At 42.0% G+C, this 21617-nt stretch overlaps 1 protein-coding gene across 1 annotated transcript in view; it reads left to right on the top strand.

Moving 5' to 3' along the window:
• Window positions 1–16673: 16673 nt before the first annotated feature.
• The window catches only part of LOC131188380 (perilipin-3-like), a 29756-nt gene continuing 24812 nt past the window's right edge, over window positions 16674–21617 (top strand). Inside the window, exon 1 of the mRNA XM_058163615.1 lies at window positions 16674–16789. The gene's annotated coding sequence lies outside the window, so the exon portion shown is untranslated. The remainder of the gene's footprint in view (window positions 16790–21617) is intronic.

The following is a 21617-nucleotide window of genomic DNA, read 5'->3' as shown; positions in this document are numbered from 1 at the left end:
TGAGTCATGGAGCCACACCCACAGCCTATATAAAGGACCTGCTTTTGGCAGTCCAACCTTGAGTCAAGCAAAGTCTTATCGAGTTTGCTGATACCGGACCCTATCGCTGAAGTCACAACTTGGACTCCTGCCTGCCCTGAGAAACCTCGAAGGAACTTGGCAAGCTGCAGAGGCTTCGTTGCCAAGTTTGTTACGGACTTCCTTGACTCGTTCGTCGGAGTGGGAGTGGGACACGACAGGTCATATGTCTGAAAAACGAGGATTACCTGTAGTTAAAACTTGTATCAGGACTGAGATAAATATGAGGGATAAATTCCTGAAAGAAAGAAAAAAAAATCAGTCAGGAAAAAAAAAGTATTTGGAAATATTCCCACAGAATTTCACATATAACCAATTTCCAGTTCTTTCAAGAAAGTGTGTAGGGATGTGATGAATGCTTCCGATATGGTACATACAGCGAGGTATGAATAATATTTTAATATCCTTCAGTGAATGAATACGATAAAGAATATCCCGACCTCTTCGAAATGCAGAGCTGGACGGAAATGGCTCGTTCCCCTCGCTGAATGCGAAAGAGGTAAAAAGAGGAGACAGAAGCGGAATTGGATAGGCTGAGAAGGAGGAGAAAGACCGACGGGCGGAAGAAAAATAAAGAAAAAAGGAAGAAAAATAAACCCGGTTGCCCATATAACATATGGGGAGATCCTGACCAGGGAAAAGGTTGTTCCATAGTTTAGCACAGTGTCTGAACTGATCATCGTAGAGGTGGAGGAAAATAGACCAGTTTGGCCTAATAGTGAAGGCACCTGGTTAGAAAGGGGGAGACCGGGAGTTCTAGTCCTGCCGTAGGCGTGAAAGCCAGCTGAGGGACTTTGGGCCAATAGCCGGGAGACGGAGTTCTAGTCCTGCCTTAGGAGTGAGAGGCAGCTGGGGGACTTTGGGGCTGTCACCAGGAGACAGGGAGTTCTAGTCCTGCCTTAGGCATGAAAGCCGACTGGGGGACTTTGGGCAAATCATCAGGAGCCTGGGAGTTCTAGTTCTGCCTTAGGAATGAGAGGCAGCTGGGTGACTTTGGGGCCATCACCAGGAGATAGGGAGTTCTAGTCCTGCCTTAGGAGTGAGAGGCAGCTGGGGGACTTTGGGGCCGTCACCAGGAGATAGGGAGTTCTAGTCCTGCCTTAGGCATGAAAGCCGGATGGGTGACTTTGGGCCAATAGCCGGGAGACGGAGTTCTAGTCCTGCCTTAGGAGTGAGAGGCAGCTGGGGGACTTTGGGGCCGTCACCAGGAGACAGGGAGTTCTAGTCCTGCCTTAGGAGTGAGAGGCAGCTGGGGGACTTTGGGGCCGTCACCAGGAGATAGGGAGTTCTAGTCCTGCCTTAGGAGTGAGAGGCAGCTGGGGGACTTTGGGGCTGTCACCAGGAGGCAGGGTTCTAGTCCTGCCTTAGGAGTGAGAGGCAGCTGGGGACTTTGGGGCGTCACCAGGAGACAGGGAGTTCTAGTCCTGCCTAAGGAGTGAGAGGCAGCTGGGGGACTTTGGGCCCGTCACCAGGAGATAGGGAGTTCTAGTCCTGCCTTAGGAGTGAGAGGCAGCTGGGGGACTTTGGGGCCGTCACCAGGAGATAGGGAGTTCTAGTCCTGCCTTAGGAGTGAGAGGCAGCTGGGGGACTTTGGGGCCGTCACCAGGAGATAGGGAGTTCTAGTCCTGCCTTAGGAGTGAGAGGCAGCTGGGGGACTTTGGGGCCGTCACCAGGAGATAGGGAGTTCTAGTCCTGCCTTAGGCATGAAAGCCGGCTGGGTGACTTTGGGCCAATAGCCGGGAGACGGAGTTCTAGTCCTGCCTTAGGAGTGAGAGGCAGCTGGGGGACTTTGGGGCCGTCACCAGGAGATAGGGAGTTTTAGTCCTGCCTTAGGCATGAAAGCCGACTGGGGGACTTTGGGCAAATCATCAGGAGCCTGGGAGTTCTAGTCCTGCCTTAGGAGTGAGAGGCAGCTGGGGGACTTTGGGGCCGTCACCAGGAGATAGGGAGTTTTAGTCCTGCCTTAGGCATGAAAGCCAGCTGAGGGACTTTGGGGCAGTCACCAGGAGATAGGGAGTTCTAGTCCTGCCTTAGGCATGAAAGCCGGCTGGGTGACTTTGGGCCAATAGCCGGGAGACGGAGTTCTAGTCCTGCCTTAGGAGTGAGAGGCAGCTGAGGGACTTTGGGGCAGTCACCAGGAGACAGGGAGCTCTAGTCCTGCCTTAGGAGTGAGAGGCAGCTGGGGTACTTTGGGGCCATCACCAGGAGACAGGGAGTTCTAGTCCTGCCTTAGGAGTGAGAGGCAGCTGGGGTACTTTGGGGCCGTCACCAGGAGACAGGGAGTTCTAGTCCTGCCTTAGGAGTGAGAGGCAGCTGGGGGACTTTGGGGCCGTCACCAGGAGACAGGGAGTTCTAGTCCTGCCTTAGGAGTGAGAGGCAGCTGGGGGACTTTGGGCCCGTCACCAGGAGACAGGGAGTTCTAGGCCTGCCTTAGGAGTGAGAGGCAGCTTGGGGACTTTGGGGCCGTCACCAGGAGACAGGGAGTTCTAGTCCTGCCTTAGGAGTGAGAGGCAGCTGGGGGACTTTGGGGCCGTCACCAGGAGATAGGGAGTTCTAGTCCTGCCTTAGGAGTGAGAGGCAGCTGGGGGACTTTGGGGCTGTCACCAGGAGATAGGGAGTTCTAGTCCTGCCTTAGGCGTGAAAGCCAGCTGAGGGACTTTGGGCCAATAGCCGGGAGACGGAGTTCTAGTCCTGCCTTAGGAGTGAGAGGCAGCTGGGGGACTTCGGGGCCGTCACCAGGAGACAGGGAGTTCTAGTCCTGCCTTAGGAGTGAGAGGCAGCTGAGGGACTTTGGGCCAATAGCCGGGAGACGGAGTTCTAGTCCTGCCTTAGGAGTGAGAGGCAGCTGGTGGACTTTGGGGCCGTCACCAGGAGACAGGGAGTTGTAGTCCTGCCTTAGGAGTGAGAGGCAGCTGGGGGACTTTGGGGCCGTCACCAGGAGATAGGGAGTTCTAGTCCTGCCTTAGGAGTGAGAGGCAGCTGAGGGACTTTGGGGCCGTCACCAGGAGACAGGGAGTTGTAGTCCTGCCTTAGGAGTGAGAGGCAGCTGGGGGACTTTGGGGCCGTCACCAGGAGATAGGGAGTTCTAGTCCTGCCTTAGGAGTGAGAGGCAGCTGGGGGACTTTGGGGCCGTCACCAGGAGATAGGGAGTTCTAGTCCTGCCTTAGGCATGAAAGCCGGCTGAGGGACTTTGGGCAAATCACCAGGAGCCTGGGAGTTCTAGTTCTGCCTTAGGAATGAGAGGCAGCTGGGTGACTTTGGGCAGTCACCAGGAGATGGTGAGTTCTAGTTCTGCCTTAACCATGAATGGCAGCTGGATGACTTTGGGCCAGTCCCTCCCTCTCTGCCCAACCCACCTTACAGGGTTGTTACTAGGGAGTAAATAGGAGGAGGAAGGTGTGTTGGCTATGTTCACCATCTTGGGTTGTTTGTAAAAAAAATAAAAATAAAAGTGGGATACAAATGAACAGTTCATTTTTAGAGCTGGGCTTACATGTTGACATGTGTGTGGATGGGAAGCAAGAGAGAGAGAGAGAGTGGGCTCTTTTGCTAACTTTTCCAAGGATGAGTCATTCCAACAGCAAGAGGAACAAAGGAAGGGGAAGGAAAAGGGAAGGAAGGAAAAAAATGAGGGAGGGAGAACAGGAGGAAGAGAAGAAAGATGGAAGAAAGAAAGGAATGTGAAAAAGAGAAAGAAAAGGCATGAAAATAAGGACAAGAGAAAGGAAGGACAAAAGGAAGAAAAAAAGGGAGGGAGGGAAGAAAGAAAAACGGCATAAAGAGGAAGAAAAAAAAGGAACTGAAAACGAATAAAAAGGAAAAAAGGAGAAGGGAAAATAACCAAAGGGACATTATTATTAATAAAAGTGTGTCTTTGGTTATTGGGATATTGCGATTATTAATAGTAATTGCAGTAATCTCTATTGCCACTTGATCCTAACATTTTGCTCCTGGTGCGGCACCGAAAACATTTTTGGGGAGAAGATGGGACTCGAACCCGTCAATTCTCTGTTGATCGAAGATATACGCATGCGCTAATTCTTCAAATGGCAAAGGAACTACGGCGCCTGCAATAGCTCTCGACGGCCACTGGGTCGAGCTCTTCACCGCGCATGCGGAGAACGCGAACAAAGCCACCATCCTCCTTCAGAGGAACGAAAGGGAAACCTTCTGCGCTCGCGAGAAATTTAGCGCTTGAGAAGGCTCTGCGCAAGCGCATAAAAGCCCTACTATGAGTGCGCACGCGCGTGAGGAAGGGCTGGAAGCAAAGCATTATGGGCATTGTGGGCAAACAATTGTTTTGTTATTAAAAGCTTTATTATTTCTGCCAAATAAAGTTTAGCATTTATTTTGAACATCTGGGAAACTATGAACAAAGTTTTTGCTCCCTTGATTTTTGAAGTGTTGAATTAAAAAAGAGTTTTTAATTACTCATATATATGTTTATATACTATATAATCTTTTTGTATGATACTTATATATATTGTTGTGACAAAATAAATAAATAAATAAATTTTAAAAATGCTGGAATCGCTTTTCGATGTTAATATTATATAAAATTGTTATATATTATATTTCTACATATCTTGCCTCTATTTTATCATATGCAATTTCATCTTCTCCTCCTGAACGTCCTACCTGGCTAATATATAAAAACTACTGAATTTAAAGAATTATTTTAATGGGGAAGAAAAATTGGATTTTTAATTTTTTTATTAATTATATCGATAAGGCCTGCAGAAAGGAAATATCCCTATACTGATAGATTATGTGCAAGAGTTGCACATCAGCTATTGGGCAGGATTAAAAGAACAAATATTTATTTATTTATTTATTTATTTATTTATAGAAAATATATATTTTCTCCTAGAAACTAAAGAATTTAAAGAGAAATTTTGTACATGCTTACACAGAAATGAGCCCATCTGAGTTCAACAGACTTTCTGTATATCGTATATTTGATAGTAGATGTTTGTGTGGGTTGGGAAAATGGAGAAAATAATATTAGCTGTAAAGATTAAATACAGCTAGTCCTCGATCGGCGACCACAGTTGAGCCCAAAATTTCTGTTAGTAAGACATTTTTTTTTATTTATTTTTTTTATTTTATTTTTTTATTTTTGTTTACATTTATACCCCGCCCTTCTCCGAAGACTCAGGGCGGCTTACAGTGTATAAGGCAACCTCAACCTTTTGTCACAACAGTATACGCCAACATTGACATAAAACAACAACACATCATATAAACATATATATAAGCAAAAGTATGCAACAACTATATTAATTTGATATAATGAAAGGGAACAATAGGACAGGAATGGTAGGCACTTTTGTGCTCTTATGCACGCCCCTTATAGTCCTCTTAGGGATGGGGTGAGGTCAGTAGTAGACAGTTTTTGGTTAAAGCTTTTGGAATTTTGAGAGGAAACCACAGAGTCAGGTAGTGTGTTCCAAGCATTAACAACTCTGTTACTGAAGTCATATTTTCTGCAGTCAAGATTGAAGCGGTTAACATTAAGTTTGAATCTATTGTTTGCTCTTGTATTATTGCGATTGAAGCTGAAGTAGTCTTCAACAGGAAGGACATTGCAATAGATGATTCTGTGTGTTAAACACAGGTCTTGTCGGAGTCGGCGGAGTTCTAAGTTTTCTAATCCCATAAATAAACTGAAATAAATAAATCTAATTTATTGATTATCTAATTTATAATTTATTGAGTTTTGCCCCATTTCTTGCCAACTGTCGTTAAGTGAACCCCTGCAGTTCTTAAGTTAGTGACACGGTTGTTAAGTGAATCCATTAACTTTCCTGCTCAGAAGGTCATAAAAAGTGGATCCCATGACCCCGAGATGTGATAAGTACACGCTAGTTGCCAAGTGTCCAAATTTTGATCACGTGCCCATAGAGCTACTGAAATGGCCATAAGTTTGAAAAATTGTCATAAGTCACTTTTTCAGTGCTGTTGCAACTTTGAGTGGTCATTAAATGGATTGTTGTAAGTCGAGAACTACCTATATCAGGGGTCTCCAACCTTGGTCCCTTTAAGACTTGTGGACTTCAACTCCCAGAGTCCCTCAGCCAGCAAAGCTGGCTGAGGAACTCTGGGAGTTGAAGTCCACAAGTCTTAAAGGGACCAAGGTTGAAGACCCCTGACCTATATGATATAAATGCGATCATGCAGTTACAAACCTTGAGGCTGGGTTGAATTTTAGCCCAGAGAAAGCTGAACTTTATCTATTTAGGCAAGTGAGTCACAATCACACCCTGAAGGTTTGCACATAGTTCAGAGACCACCACCCTCAGGTGACCAAGGACCACCACCACCCCGTTTATAATCAGCTGATAGCCAAAATATACACAGAAGCACCCAGGTTAATCCCAGGTAACACAAAGCAGATAATTTTTTCTTTCAAACAAAAATGACTTTGCAGCTTTGTGATCCATCTCATGAATTCAGCAACCACAAAATTTATTGTTGCTTTTTAATACAATTTTGTAAATTTCCAGTCAGGGGATCATCTAGTGGTGTCTGAAAATTCTGAAAACCCACCCTCCCCCCCAAAAAATCAAAGAGTCTCTCTAGTCAAGATTGATTTCTAAACACAGATTGTTATGTTCATCCTCTATGCCCTTTTAAAAAATCTTTGCAGGCTAATTTCAAAGGGTTTAATTACTTTTAGGGTGGTCTCACTGTGAATTATGTTGGGTTTTAACAAGTGGGTAACTTTTATCTTAGCGTCAGTATTTTTAGTCAGCTACTTTGAACACAACGCATCGAAAAATGCAACCTCCAGATTGCATTGTTTTTATTTGTGCTAAATAAAAACTAGCAGCTATGCAAAAATGGATAGATTAATGCTTAAAATTAAGGAAAAGGAAGAAACTAAATACTTTTTAACATGGGACTAATTTTATCAATGGCTAGCCAATAAAAACAGGAGTTAGAAATATGGAAAAATAAGAAGGTCTGATTCTATAAGGAAGGTTTATTAAAATGGATTGTTGTAAGTCGAGAACTACCTATATCAGGTCTCAACCTTGGTCCTTTAAGACTTGTGGTTCAACTCCCAGAGTCCCTCAGCCAGCAAAGCTGGCTGAGGAACTCTGGGAGTTGAAGTCCACAAGTCTGACCTATATGATATAAATGCGATCATGCAGTTACAAACCTTGAGGCTGGGTTGAATTTTAGCCCAGAGAAAGCTGAACTTTATCTATTTAGGCAAGTGAGTCACAATCACACCCTGAAGGTTTGCACATAGTTCAGAGACCACCACCCCCAGGTGACCAAGGACCACCACCACCCCGTTTATAATCAGCTGATAGCCAAAATATACACAGAAGCACCCAGGTTAATCCCAGGTAACACAAAGCAGATAATTTTTTCTTTCAAACAAAAATGACTTTGCAGCTTTGTGATCCATCTCATGAATTCAGCAACCACAAAATTTATTGTTGCTTTTTAATACAATTTTGTAAATTTCCAGTCAGGGGATCATCTGGTGGTGTCCCATCCCGATTCTGAAGACACCCCCCCCAAAAAAATCAAAGGGTTTCTCTAGTCAAGATTGATTTCTAAACACAGATTTTTTATGTTCATCCTCTATGCCCTTTTAAAAAATCTTTACAGGCTTATTTCAAAGGGTTTAATTACTTTTAGGGTGGTCTCACTGTGAATTATGTTGGGTTTTAACAACTGGGTAACTTTTATCTTAGCGTCAGTATTTTTAGTCAGCTACTTTGAACACAACGCATCGAAAAATGCAACCCCCAGATTGCATTGTTTTTATTTGTGCTAAATAAAAACTAGCAGCTATGCAAAAATGGATAGATTAATGCTTAAAATTAAGGAAAAGGAAGAAACTAAATACTTTTTAACATGGGACTAATTTTATCAATGGCTAGCCAATAAAAACAGGAGTTAGAAATATGGAAAAATAAGAAGGTCTGATTCTATAAGGAAGGTTTATTAAAATGGATAAGCAAAATACTATGATTATTAGGAGATCATTACCAATGTGATGAATATTATTGTAAATACGATTATCTCTCAAAATTATTTGTACACAGACAATACTCTGTTTAGTTAGAAATGGAATTTCTCATAAAACTTTAAAAAAAAACTAGCAGCTGGACTTCCGGTTTGGCACCGTAGGTGATGGCGGTGATCTTTACGATCACCAACCTCTGGATTATGTGGAATCGCTAGGACAGCTTAAATCTGCTGTCCAGCGGTTCGGAAAACCCCCTCTTCGGGAGAAGGAGAAGGGGTGAGCTGAGGGCAGAGGTTGAATTTCCTAAAGCCCCTGAGAAAAAGGGGTTTGAAGGGTTAAGTTCCTCAGTAACCCGAAGTGCTCCAGATCCGAGGATTCTTCTGCTTTGGCGGAACCAATCACCACGACCAAACGCCGAGATTTATTTTGGACAATAAAGGATTATACCGGACAGAACGAAAGTGGGAGAACTTTAAGCAAGTAGCCAAGCCGATTCCCCGATACTTTGTAACAAGCTTGAAAACAGCAAGAAAATGGAGGCGAATTGTTAACAAGTTAACGAGTGGAAAGCGAAAGTGATACTTTCAGCGTGTGCCTCTGCAGTTGGTAATTTGCATGTTACTTGCTGCTTTAACTCTTTGCTGCCTGCTGATAGAATCTAGGAGATTTTTAAATACTGCTTTAAAAGACTGTGTTTCTCAGAGTTAAGAAGATTTAAAGTGAATATTAAGTTGGAAATAAATAAATAATTTTATAGAAGATGGCAGCCAAACAATTAAAGTCTACTGTAACAAAGAGCTCTGGAACTTTATCAGCTGGTGCCTCTCCAGCTCATACAGCAGAGACTAGAACATTGAATTTAGAGGCGTTACAAGAGAACTTAAAAGGCTTTATAGAAGATGGCAGCCAAACAATTAAAGTCTACTGTAACAAAGAGCTCTGGAACTTTATCAGCTGGTGCCTCTCCAGCTCATACAGCAGAGACTAGAACATTGAATTTAGAGGCGTTACAAGAGAACTTAAAAGGCTTTATAGAAGATGGCAGCCAAACAATTAAAGTCTACTGTAACAAAGAGCTCTGGAACTTTATCAGCTGGTGCCTCTCCAGCTCATACAGCAGAGACTAGAACATTGAATTTAGAGGCGTTACAAGAGAACTTAAAAGGCTTTATAGAAGATGGCAGCCAAACAATTAAAGTCTACTGTAACAAAGAGCTCTGGAACTTTATCAGCTGGTGCCTCTCCAGCTCATACAGCAGAGACTAGAACATTGAATTTAGAGGCGTTACAAGAGAACTTAAAAGGCTTTATAGAAGATGGCAGCCAAACAATTAAAGTCTACTGTAACAAAGAGCTCTGGAACTTTATCAGCTGGTGCCTCTCCAGCTCATACAGCAGAGACTAGAACATTGAATTTAGAGGCGTTACAAGAGAACTTAAAAGGCTTTATAGAAGATGGCAGCCAAACAATTAAAGTCTACTGTAACAAAGAGCTCTGGAACTTTATCAGCTGGTGCCTCTCCAGCTCATACAGCAGAGACTAGAACATTGAATTTAGAGGCGTTACAAGAGAACTTAAAAGGCTTTATAGAAGATGGCAGCCAAACAATTAAAGTCTACTGTAACAAAGAGCTCTGGAACTTTATCAGCTGGTGCCTCTCCAGCTCATACAGCAGAGACTAGAACATTGAATTTAGAGGCGTTACAAGAGAACTTAAAAGGCTTTATAGAAGATGGCAGCCAAACAATTAAAGTCTACTGTAACAAAGAGCTCTGGAACTTTATCAGCTGGTGCCTCTCCAGCTCATACAGCAGAGACTAGAACATTGAATTTAGAGGCGTTACAAGAGAACTTAAAAGGCTTTATAGAAGAAAAATTTAAAGTAATAACTGATGAGATGTCTGAAATGAAAGAGCAGATATCAGAAATTCAAGTGGGAAATAAAGAAGTTAAAGAAGGATTTGTAATGGCAGTACAAAGTTTGGCAACGAATGTGATTTTATTGGAAGAGGAGGTTGAAGAAATTAAGCAACATAATTTAAAATTAGAAAATAAAATGGATGAATTTCAAAGTAAAATGGAAAAACAGAGGATGAAATAGTTTTGATACAATATAGAAATATGGAATTTGCTCTTAGAATTCGAGGTTTGAAAGAAAATAAGGAAGAGAATTTAAGGAAATTTTTCTGAAGTATTTGCTGAGATATTAGCAGCTCGTCCAGCAGATGTGGCTTATCAAATTGATAAAATATATCGTGTGAATTCTTGGATAGCAAGGCAAAAAGTTGCCAAGGGATGTTGTTATTTATTTTACAAACAGAATAGTGAGAAATCAGATTTTGCAAGCTTCATATAAGGGAGAAGATTCAGATTGCTGGTCAAGATATCTTGATATTAAAGGAAATTCCACCAAAAATGTTAAGGGCTAGGAAGGAATTTGCCTTCCTGGTGAATGAACTTAAAAACATCAGATTGAATATAGATGGGATATTCCAACTGGTATAATAGTATATTATGCAGGAAAGTACATCGTTTCAATACGGTTGGAAAACCCCTCTTCGGGAGAAGGAGAAGGGTGAGCTGAGGGCAGAGGTTGAATTTCCTAAAGCCCCTGAGAAAAAGGGGTTTGAAGGTTAAGTTCCTCAGTAACCCGAAGTGCTCCAGATCCGAGGATTCTTCTGCTTTGGCGGAACCAATCACCACGACCAAACGCCGAGATTTATTTTGGACAATAAAGGATTATACCGGACAGAACGAAAGTGGGAGAACTTTAAGCAAGTAGCCAAGCCGATTCCCGATACTTTGTAACAAGCTTGAAAACAGCAAGAAAATGGAGGCGAATTGTTAACAAGTTAACGAGTGGAAAGCGAAAGTGATACTTTCAGCGTGTGCCTCTGCAGTTGGTAATTTGCATGTTACTTGCTGCTTTAACTCTTTGCTGCCTGCTGATAGAATCTAGGAGATTTTTAAATACTGCTTTAAAAGACTGTGTTTCTCAGAGTTAAGAAGATTTAAAGTGAATATTAAGTTGGAAATAAATAAATAATTTTATAGAAGATGGCAGCCAAACAATTAAAGTCTACTGTAACAAAGAGCTCTGGAACTTTATCAGCTGGTGCCTCTCCAGCTCATACAGCAGAGACTAGAACATTGAATTTAGAGGCGTTACAAGAGAACTTAAAAGGCTTTATAGAAGAAAAATTTAAAGTAATAACTGATGAGATGTCTGAAATGAAAGAGCAGATATCAGAAATTCAAGTGGGAAATAAAGAAGTTAAAGAAGGATTTGTAATGGCAGTACAAAGTTTGGCAACGAATGTGATTTTATTGGAAGAGGAGGTTGAAGAAATTAAGCAACATAATTTAAAATTAGAAAATAAAATGGATGAATTTCAAAGTAAAATGGAAAAACAGAGGATGAAATAGTTTTGATACAATATAGAAATATGGAATTTGCTCTTAGAATTCGAGGTTTGAAAGAAAATAAGGAAGAGAATTTAAGGGAATTTTTTTCTGAAGTATTTGCTGAGATATTAGCAGCTCGTCCAGCAGGTGTGGCTTATCAAATTGAAAAAATATATCGTGTGAATTCTTGGATAGCAAGGCAAAAAAGTTGCCAAGGGATGTTGTTATTTATTTTACAAACAGAACAGTGAGAAATCAGATTTTGCAAGCTTCATATAAGGGAGAAGATTCAGATTGCTGGTCAAGATATCTTGATATTAAAGGAAATTCCACCAAAAATGTTAAGGGCTAGGAAGGAATTTGCCTTCCTGGTGAATGAACTTAAAAAACATCAGATTGAATATAGATGGGATATTCCAACTGGTATAATAGTATATTATGCAGGGAAAGTACATCGTTTCAATACGGTTGGAAAAGCAAGAGAATTTTATGTTGAGGTATTTAAGGTTGGAAGTCTTCCCCATTGGAAGCTAGAAGAAGGAGGCTGAAGTGAAGGAAGAGAAGTGAAGCAGGTACAAGACCAGATTGTGATGGAAGAAGATTTATTACAAGTGTTGGAAATACCTACGACGGGTTTAGATTCAAAAGAACAAAGGCTGACTAGAGCTGCTGCTAAACGCAAGGAACAAGAGATGAAGGCACAACAACAACTGGCAACTACTACAATGGAAACAGTGGGAGGAGCAAGGCCTAAAGTAAAATGTGATCTGCGGCTGGTGTTCCAAAAGTTTCCTTTGGCCGATAATGGCAATTAAACTATTATCTTGGAATGTTAATGGCCTGAATTCACCGCAGAAGAGAAGGAAAGTATTTCATTATTTGAAACAATTTAAAATGACATTACCTGTTTACAAGAAACACATATTAGATCTTGCTAAATGTTGGAGATGCGATTGTGAAGATGCTACTTATTACCATATATGGTGGACTTGTAAAAAAGTTAAAGTATTTTGGATTAAAGTATGGTGGATCATGCAGAATATTTTGAAAAAGAAGATTAAGTTTACTCCAGTTCTTTCTACTAGGAATAATTATGGACTATACAGCTATAGAGACTAAATTGATTTTGAACTTAATAACAGTCGCAAGACTTTTGATTGCTCAGTATTGGAAGAAAGAAGAATTACCTACAATCGAAGAATGGACAAAACAAAACAACAAATGGACACTCAAAGTATCAAATCTGGCAGAGATGACAAAATCTCCGCTTACTTGAAAGACTATATACTAGAAAAATATATTTTAGAATGGAAAATGTGGATTGATTATATTTAAAATAAGTATCAGATAAAAAAATATCGAATAGCATATGAGTAAATTTAGGAAATATTTTGTATTAGATATATTTTTGAAGGAGAGGGAATTGAGAGTGTGACTAAGTGTGGTGTGACTAAAGATTATAATTTAGGAATTATTTTGGATTATGATTGTTAGTTTTGATACCCTGCATTTTGTTCTGGGAAGTCGGGGTGGGGGTGGGGGTAAGGGGAGGGAATTGGGGGTTTGGTAGAGATGGAGTGATGGTTAATGTACAGGGATTATTGAAGAAATATAATTAATGTAGGGTCGGGTCTGCATAGTTACCATTTTAGAACGGTGGGGAGGGAGAAAAGAGAGAGTAGGAGGTAGGAAGAGGAGAAGAGGAAGGAAGAGGGATAGTAGAGGAGAAGGAAGGTGTAGGGTGGAGGAGGAGTGGATGTAGATAAGAGAAGGAGAGGAAGGTTTGGAAAGTAAAAGAAGGTAGAAGAGGGAAGAGTGTTAAAAAGGGTGGTGGTGACTGGGCAAGCCCGACTAATTGTATATAACTGTACATTGGATGAATTATTTGATATGATTGTAAAAATAAAACTTTTTATTAAAAAAAAAACAAAAAACTAGCAGCTATTGACAGCATCTGGCAGACTTTTAGAATAGAATAGAATAGAATAGAATTTTATTGGCCAAGTGTGATTGGACACACAAGGAATTTGTCTTTGTGCATATGCTCTCAGTGTACATTTTTAGTCCAGGATCTAAGCAAGGTTGGCCTTCTAAATGTTTGGAAGAGGGACCACCAGGAGATCCCAGGGCTATGGGTTAAAAGCATCCAGTATAGCGTTTTTCAATTATGTCAACCTTCCGTCGTGAGCTCAAAACACACCTATTTATTCAAGCGGGACTGGCATAATAGTGTTGAATTTTAAATTTGGGGTTTGTTAATATTTTAAAATTTTAAAATCTAAATTTTTAATTTATCAGCCTTTATAATCTGCTATGTTTTAAATGTTGTTTTAATTGTATATATTTTGTGTTTTATCGTTGGCTGTACACCGCCCTGAGTCCTTCGGGAGAAGGGCGGTATAAAAATTTAATAAAAAAAAAAAAAAAAAGACGAGTAGACTTCAACTCCCATAATTCCCCAGCCAGCAACTATGAACTTAACTCCCATAATTCCCCAGCCACCAGCTACGGACTTGAACTCCCAGAATTCCCCAGCTAGCAGCTATGGACTTGAACTCCCAGAATTCCCCAGCTAGCAGCTATGGACTTCGACTCCCAGAATTCCCCAGCCACCAGCTATGGACTTCAACTCCCAGAGTGCCTCAATAATGGTACCTGTATGCTACATATTCTCATTTACTGTTGTAAATTGAGGTAGTCCTCAATTGGTGACCATTCAAAGTTACAACAGCACTGATCATTTTCATACTTACAACCAGTGTCCTGGGATCACGTGATCCTCTTTTGCAATCTTCTGATCAGCAATAGGGAAGCCAGATTCACTTAACAACCGTGTTACTAATTTAACGACCGCAGCGGCTCACTCAGCAACCGTGGCAAAGAAAGGTCGCAAAATGGAGCAAAACTCACTTAACAACCGTCTCACTCAGCAGCAGAAAGGTTGGCCTCTATTGTGGTCATAAGGACACACTGAGAATGTATCTGCTGAACGAAACTCCGCACTGGCAACAGGAAGGGCATCCGGCCGTTAAAACACTCTGCTAGTTCCATTCTGTTGCCCAGACTCCCCCCCACAAGGGATTATGGGGTCATTAAAAGAAGATGATCATTGTGGTCATAAAGCGAGGACTACCTGTATTTGTAATCGATAGGTCCCTGCCTTTGCTACAGGCGAGCCACTTCCCATCTGTTGCCAAGATGCTACAAAAACAAAACAATCCTGCCAAAGAACATCGCAACAGATTAACCACAGACCTGAATCACTTTCTAGGAAATCTATTATTATTATTATTTTTACTGGAAAATGATTCTCTAGCCGCCCAATTCACTCCAGAAGTTTGCAAACAAGCCACAAAAGGAATAATGTTAAAAAAAAAAAAGAGCTGGTTTCGTAACCCAGCTACTTCCGGGTTACTCTCGTGACGTCTCGCCTGGATTACTGCAACGCTCTCTACATGGGGCTTCCCTTGAAGGGCATCCGGAGGCTACAGTTAGTCCAGAATGCGGCTGCGCGGGTGATAGATGGAGCCCCTCGTGGCTCCCGCATGACACCCATCCTGCGCAGGCTGCACTGGCTACCTGTGGCCTTCCGGGTGCGCTTCAAGGTTTTGGTGACCACCTTTAAAGCGCTCCATGGCATAGGGCCGGGTTATCTACGGGACCGCCTACTGCTACCGAATACCTCTCACCGACCCGTGCGCTCTCACAGAGAGGGACTCCTCAGGGTGCCGTCAGCTAGGCAGTGTCGTCTGGCGACGCCCAGGGGAAGGGCCTTCTCTGTGGGGGCTCCCGCCCTCTGGAACGAACTCCCCCCAGGACTCCGTCAACTTCCGGATCTTCGAACCTTCCGTCGCGAGCTCAAGACACATTTATTCATCTGTGCAGGACTGGCTTAGATTTTAAATTTAGAGGGGTTTTAAATTGATTTTAATATTTATATTTCTATTTTTAATAATTGGTATTATTAATTATTGGCATTAGAATAAGTCTTTTAATGATTATTTTAATTTGTATATTGATGTTTTTATATGCCTGTAAACCGCCCTGAGTCCTTTGGGAGATAGGGCGGTATATAAGTTTGAATAATAAATAATAAATAAATAAATAAATAAATAAATCTGCCTTAACATTTCTATCCCGTGCCTTTACTTCCTTTTTTTCCATCTTTACGACGCTCATCCGAGAGATAAATTCTATTTATTTCATTGAGAAATCAGCTCAGAGGAATCGCGGTGCACGATCCCTGGAGGTGCCCGAATTACTTGATTAATTGATTAATTAATAATTAATTGAGCCTGACTAGGTGGGTCAGTGGCTAAAACACTGAGCTTGTCAATCAGAAAGGGTGGTGGTTTGGCGGTTCGAATCCCTAGGCCAGTTCTCCAGGGTGAGCAGGGGGTTGGAGTACATGACCTCCAAGGTCCCTTCCAACTCTGTTACTGAACCCAATCCCTGGAGGTGCCCAAATTGACTTGATTAATTAATTAATAATTAATTGAGCCTGATTAGGTGGCTCAGTGGCTAAGACACTGAGCTTGTCAATCAGAAAGGGCGGCGGTTTGGCGGTTTGAATCCCTAGTTCTCTTGCGTGAGCAGGGGGTTGGACTACATGACCTCCAAGGTCCCTTCTAACTCTGTTACTGAACCCAATCCCTGGAGGTGCCCGAATTGACTTTCCTTTCCTATAAAAGTGCAAAAGTATCTCTTTTTTTTGTTTTGTTTCTTCGTTTCTTTTTTTTAAAAAAAATATGTTGATCTTTTGTATTTTAATCTTCCTTGGAACAAACTAACGTTTTCACAAGAAAAATAATAATAACAAGAGAAAGTGGAAGGGCTCCGAGCTTTGGAGGGGGGAGGGAGCAAATCTTTCAATCCGAATTCACTCCGGATTAGCAAGGAGGGCCCCCATTTTTGTACCCCAAGAAGAGCCAGTTTTCTCCCCAATTGGGGAGGGGCGGTGGGTGAGAAAGATGCCCCCCCCAAAAAAACCCCAACTTTCGAACTTTCCCGCCCTTTGCTCCGAATTAACCCCTTTCTGGGGCTGTTTACACGAGAAAGCGGAGTAAGATCCGCCACTTTCAGAAACAGGATGGATTTTTTTAAAAAAGACAGAGAGAGGCTTCGGGAAAAGGGGTCGGCTCCCTTCCCCAACCCCTGAGCCGGCCCACATTCCGACGTGCACGTGACGCCTGCTTGCTCCTGATTGCCTCCAGCAACAAAGGGCAGTCACTCCGGAGTATAAAAGGAGCGCAGCTGGGAAGCGGGGGCGTGGTTGTTGCGCCATTGGTGAAAGTGAGTCTTTTTACTTCGGTCGGGTAAGTTGGAGAACGGCGTCTTTCTCTTTCTTTTTCTCTCTCTCTCCTTCCTTCTTTTTCTCTCTCTCCTCACTTTCTTTCCCTTGTTCCCTTCCTCTCTGTTCTCCGTCGTCCTATCTCTCTTTTTATTCTCTTTCTTACTCTTACTCTCTTTCTCCGTCTCTCTCTCTTTTACACTTTCGTTCTCCTTCTCGTCTTTCTTCCCCTTCTCTCTCCCTCTTTCTCCTTAGCCGTCTTTATCTTTCTTTCTCCCTCACGCGCTCTTTTACACTTTCTTTCTCCCTCTTTCTCTTTCTCTCCTTGTTTTTCTTTCTGGTTCTTTCTCCCTTTTTCTTTCCCTAACTCACTCGCCTCTTTCTTCTCTTTCTTTCTCCCTCTTTCTCCTTCGCCCTCTTTCTCCTTCTCGTTCTTTCTCCCTCTTTCTTTCCCTTATTCACCCTCGCCTTTCTTCCCCTTCTCTCTCCCGCTTTCTCCTTCGCCCTCTTTATCTTTCTCCCTCTTTCTCTCCTTGTTTTTCCTTCTAGTTCTTTCTCCCTCTTTCTTTCCCTAACTCACTCTCCTCTTTCTTCCCTTTCTTTCTCCCTCTTTCTCCTTCGCCCTCTTTATCTTTCTTTCTCCCTCACGCTCTCTTTTACACTTACTTTCTCCCTCTTTCTCTCCTTGTTTTTCCTTCTCGTTCCCTTCCCCCCCTTTCTCTCCCTCTGTCCTCCTCTTCCCTTCTTTTTCCCTCTTTCTCCTCCCCCCTTTTTCTTTCTCCCTTTCCCTCCCTCTCTTTCTCCCTTTCTCTCCAGCTTTCTCTCCCTCCCTCCCTCCCTCCCCGGCAGCTGTGATTTCCACGCGTGAGTGCGGTGGGCGGGTCCATTCGTGGTCTGTTCGTGGCTTAAATCACTTAATCACTATCCTGGTTCTAAAACCGTGCAGTTTTTTTTTAACCGCTTCGGCCGGTGCCTGCAAAGAGTTATTTAAATAGAGAGTCTTATCTTGGTTTTTTTTTAACTTTTAATAAATAAATTTGCTGCTTTTAAATCGGTTAGCCGCAGTGGCTGCATGAATGGATGGATGCGAGTCCTCCAGTGGGTGTTGACTCCTAGCAATCACAGTCGTATGAACTGAGGAGGCGTTTAAAAGCAGGCTGCTTTCAGATTACAGATTATCAGAGTTGGAAGGGACCTTGTAGGTCATCTAGTCCAACCCCCGCCTACACCTTTTCTGACAAATGGCAGTCCAATCTCTTCTTGAAAGCCTCCAGTGGTGAAGCTCCCACAGCTTCCTGAAGGCAATTTCTGTTCCAGAGCCTCCTTTGGAAGAGTAGTCTATCTGAAAGTAGTTCGCTCCTGCTGTTTCCACTGGTATAACATTTGGATCCTGAAATCTATATATCTTAAAACTGCTAGGGTTGCCAAACTGGTTGGTTGGTTGGTTTATTCGTGTCCGAAGAGCCACAATTAAAATAAAGCATACTGTATATGACATACATTTAAAATATAAAATACAAGATTAAAATATGTATAAATGAAACAGATCTTGGCCAGAAATTAGCAACATTAATTGTGTGCCAAACTGGTTTACTCGTTATGAGCTCAATAGGAGACAAAATTGGTTTAGTTTTGTCATATATATATATAGGTCTTTGGTTATTCGGGTTTTCTCCCGCGTAAAATTGGAAGTGTCTTGGCGACGTTTCGACGAAGTCTCATTCGTCATCTTCAGGCTCCCAGAAGCACGAAGCTGAAGCCTGAAGATGACGAATGAGACTTCGTCGAAACGTTGCCAAGACACTTCCAATTTTACGCTGAGAAAACCCAATAACCAAAGACCTACATGCTAAAACCTCAGAAAACAAATATATGTATGTATATATATATGTAGGTCTTTGGTTATTCGGTTATATTTGGTTATATTTGGTTATATATATGTGTGTGTGTGTATTTGTTTTCTGAGGTTTTCACGGGTGTTTGTATGTAGGTCTTTGGTTCGGGTTTTCTCCTGTGTAAAATTGGAAGTGTCTTGGCGACGTTTCGACGAAGTCTCATTCGTCATCTTCAGGCTCCAGCTTTGAGCAAGAAGCACGAAGCTCCCAGAAGCACGAAGCTGAAGCCTGAAGATAACGAATGAGACTTCGTTGAAACGTCGCCAAGACACTTCCAATTTTACGCGGGAGAAAACCCGAATAACCAAAGACCTACATGCGAAAACCTCAGAAATAAATATATATATGGCGGCTTCTGTTGAGAAGTTTGAATGCCTTTTAGTAGGTTAAATTTTAGATGCCTCCATCTTGCTATAAAGCAACTTTGATGGTTTGGAATGCCATCAGTCACAGTGCCTAACAAGGTCTTCCCATGGAGTGAACCAACTCTCTTAATTCTGCAGCTGTTATCATGTGAAATCAAGATTGAATGATGGCTTCTATTCACTGGGTTTTATTGCTGAGTCGCTTCTGACTAACAAGTTTCTTTCGTCGGCTCCATAGATTTTCAATTGGGTTAGGAAGGGCTGGGCTATTCCCAGGCCGTTCCAGCAGTGGAATAGGATTCTCTTGAAACTCAAAAAAAAAAAAAAAAAGTGGTGGTATTAGCCGTCAAACCTCAAAAATACCCTTTTCCCAAAAGGTTTCCACAATTTTGGTCCCTACTGTACCTGATTTTCAGAATAGACCAGCAACAGTGTGTGCAGTTTGTGCTCCTAATAAGCTGCCTCAGTTGCAAACGTGGGAAAAAAATATTATGCATTACTTCTAATAGCAAATCCCAGTAAGATCAAATGCTTTCAGTGAGACTTTTGCTGAGTTACGCCAGACGCCCATTGTGACATCCTTAAATTATACCGCTGACATTGCTGGATGAGGCCTTAAGCAATCTTGGGCGAAACTCATTCACATGTAAAAATAATTCAAGATTAGGATGGGAAAGGAAGGGCCGTGAGAATTTAGCATCCTGTTTTCCAACCTTGGCAAGTTTAAAGAAGGGTGGACTTCAACTCCCAGAATTCCCCAGCCAGGGTGCCAGAGAAAGGCTTGTTGAGCTCTGCCATGTTGGTTTAATCTCCTTAGCTATGATGGCTAGCAAGCTGGAATCCACCAAGCCACTGTTTGTCTTTCTCTTGCACCCTGGCTGGGGAATTCTGGGAGTTGAAGTCCTGTAATTGAGTTGATGTAGATGTGAATTTTGACCTAGTGGTTACAATGCATATAACACATCTATAAAATCTTGGCTTAATTTCCTTAGCTATAATGGTTTACAGCTCTGAGTCCACCAAGCCACAGTTTGTCTTTCTCATGCACCCTGGCTGGGGAATTCTGGGAGTTGAAGTCCTGTGATTGAGTTGATGTAGATGCGAATTTTGACCGAGTAGTTGCAATACATATAACACACTGTAAAATTTGGCTTGGTTTCCTTAGCTATGATGGCTAAAAACTCAGAACCCACCAAGTCATTGTTTGTCGTCCTCTTGCATGCTAACTGGATAATCTGGGAGTTGAAGTCCAGCAATTTAGGTGATTTTATATGCCAATTTTGGGCCAGTATTTACAATACACCTGTAAAATCTTGGCTTAATTTCCTTAGCTATGATGGTTTACAGCTCTGAATCCGCCAAGCCACAGTTTGCCTTTCTCTACCTGGCTGGGGGATTCTGGGAGTTGAAGACCTGCAATTTACATGATTTATATGCCAATTTATAGATAGATAGATAGATAGATAGATAGATAGATAGATAGATAGATAGATAGATAGATAGATAGATAGATAGATATTGATATATGATGATGTATGATATATATCTATATATGTAGCATACACTGGTAAAAATCATAATCTCCTTAACTACAACAATTAAGATTTACAAGGGTATGATGTGTATTGTAAATTCTGAACCAAACAATGGCAGATAAATTATCTAAATAGTTGGATCTCAATTCCCAGAATTCCCTAGTCACTGTAGGCTGGCAGTGGAATTCTGGGAGTTGAAGTCCATCTCTCTTAAATGTGCCAGGGTTGGAAAAATGCTGATTATATGAAGTTTTACCATGTGGCCTGGTTGCAATGCCAACAGGGGAGATACTTAAAAATTTCTGCTCATTCCTGAATGATTAAATTTTTCACGGTTCAGCATCGGTTCCCACCGATGCATTTTGTTGCTATAAAAGTTTTTGTAAAACTTTTTAAAAGCTTTTTTTTAAATAAATCTGTGAATTGAAAACAATCCTGCCAAACTTCTGGGAGCATTTGGGGTTTCCTGGGTGAGGTCAAAACCGCCAGCCCCATAAATGCACAGTTCACTTTTCTAATTTTCACAGCTACCTCTATTAATGCTACCTGTACAGGTAGTCCTTGACTTAGAACAGTTCATTTAGTGACCATTCAAAATTACAACGGCAAAAAATGTCTCGGGACCATTTTTCACACTTATGACTGTTGTAGCATCCCCCATGATCACATTTACCTTCAGATGGTTGACAGCTGACTCGCATTTATGACGGTTACAGCGTCCTGGGGTCATGTGGTCCCTTTTGCGGCCAACTGACAAGCGAGAAGTCAACTGGGAAGCCAGATTCACCTAACAACCGTGTGACTAATTTAAGAACTTCAGTGATTCACTTAACGAACGTGGCAAGGAAAGCCGTAAAATGGGGGCGAATCTCACGGAACCAATTTCTCACTTAACGACGTACATTTTGGGCTCAGTTGTGGTTGTAATTTGAGGCCTGCTTGTATTGGCTGGAACTTCTTTTCTTTTTTTAAAAAAATCTTTTTTAAAGCCATCTTGTCCATTAAGGCCACACCAATCTTGCTGAAAATTTGAAAGAAAAGCTAAATCAAAAAAGGGA

Source organism: Ahaetulla prasina, chromosome 1 (assembly GCF_028640845.1).
Source record: "Ahaetulla prasina isolate Xishuangbanna chromosome 1, ASM2864084v1, whole genome shotgun sequence".
Classification (NCBI taxonomy): Eukaryota; Metazoa; Chordata; class Lepidosauria; order Squamata; family Colubridae; genus Ahaetulla; species Ahaetulla prasina.
The sequence above is the reverse complement of the archived record's forward strand: the minus strand, read 5'-3'. Positions and strand labels throughout refer to the sequence as shown.